Source organism: Cebus imitator, unplaced genomic scaffold, assembly GCF_001604975.1.
Source record: "Cebus imitator isolate Cc_AM_T3 unplaced genomic scaffold, Cebus_imitator-1.0 Scaffold593, whole genome shotgun sequence".
Classification (NCBI taxonomy): Eukaryota; Metazoa; Chordata; class Mammalia; order Primates; family Cebidae; genus Cebus; species Cebus imitator.
In genome coordinates, this window is record NW_016107908.1 from 507,493 (window position 1) to 508,910 (window position 1,418).

A 1,418-nucleotide genomic window follows, 5' to 3' on the forward strand; every position below is an offset into this window, starting at 1 on the left:
CATGATGGTGAGGATTGTGGGAATTCAAGTTCAGACCACTAGGATCAGTGGTTTTCCTCTGGTGAGTCTGGCTTAAATACTCTCTCCATGAGTGGGGATCAGTTGAGTTTGGTTCAGTTGTCTTTTCTGCGATAGCAGGACAACACTGAGTTTAGTACCTCATAATTGTTGTGCTCTCTCCTCTGGTACACAGAAATGCTCTCCATATCATGCCACTGCCATGCCACTGCTGCTGGCATGTAGGGTCCAGTAAGGCTCAGTGCTCCCACATTCATAAGATGGTAGCAGAATTCAGCTTCATGCTATAACATTTTACTCAGTATTTTCCTCGGCTGACATCTAATTGACTAGGAAAAAAATAATTTTTGCCTGCATTTACAAGTGGATTGTTTTCTAAAATGAGTGCTTGCATTACCAGAGCCTTGAATAGGATAATGCGATCCAAACAATTAAAAGATACCTACCGAATATGTAGTTCTGGTCAAGATGATTTTTTTTAACATTGTCCAAACAAAATAGAAAGAACTGGTCCAAATTACTAAAAAAAATTGAGAGAATTGTCTTGTAATTTTATTATATGGAAAAATGATTAAGTTATCAGGAACCTAGCAATACCAATAATAGAAACGTAGCATCAGGAGAAGGCATTATATTTTCCAATTTGGGGGAAATTAAGATATATAATTGCCATATATATATTTGAAAGCCTACACTTAGAAATTACATTCCTCCAGTTTTTTCCCCAAATACTTTTTGACATTGTCTTTGGGTATATGTAGAAAGATTGTCTTGAACTATCACCCTTTTGGGGAGAGAATTATTCTTTGAAGTATTTCAGACTATCCTAAGAATGCATAGAGCAGTCTTTGGTACTGAAGAAAGTTATATGATAAAACTTTTCAGAGAATATTATGAAAAGCAACTGAGGAAGCTTACATATAAAAGGCATTATAAAATGTAATAATTCTAGAAAATTTAATTTACATAATTTTTTAAATACATGAGGAAATCCCCTGCTTCCTTTATAGGCAGTAACACACAATCACATATGAAAATTGCAAAAACATTCTTTAGAAATTAGTTATAAAAAAATAACCAGAAGAGCATAGGTTATGGCTTAGATTTGCTTATTTTAAAGCAAAACTTACAGAAGTTCACTGAACGCTAAATGCGTAGGCAGTTTTTGTTTGAAGCAAACAGGGTAGAGAGGAAACCAACACATTGGGATGTAGCCTAGAACTGTAGTTAAACTTGTGGATTTCAGACTAAAAGAATGCTGTTTTTGATTCCTATGATTAGCTGTAGAGCCCTGGGCAAATATCTAAACTTCTATAAATTTCAGTTGCCTTATCTGAGATACATAGGAATGATAATAGCATTTCTTTCATAATGTTATAGCAGTGATTGAGCTATAAGGC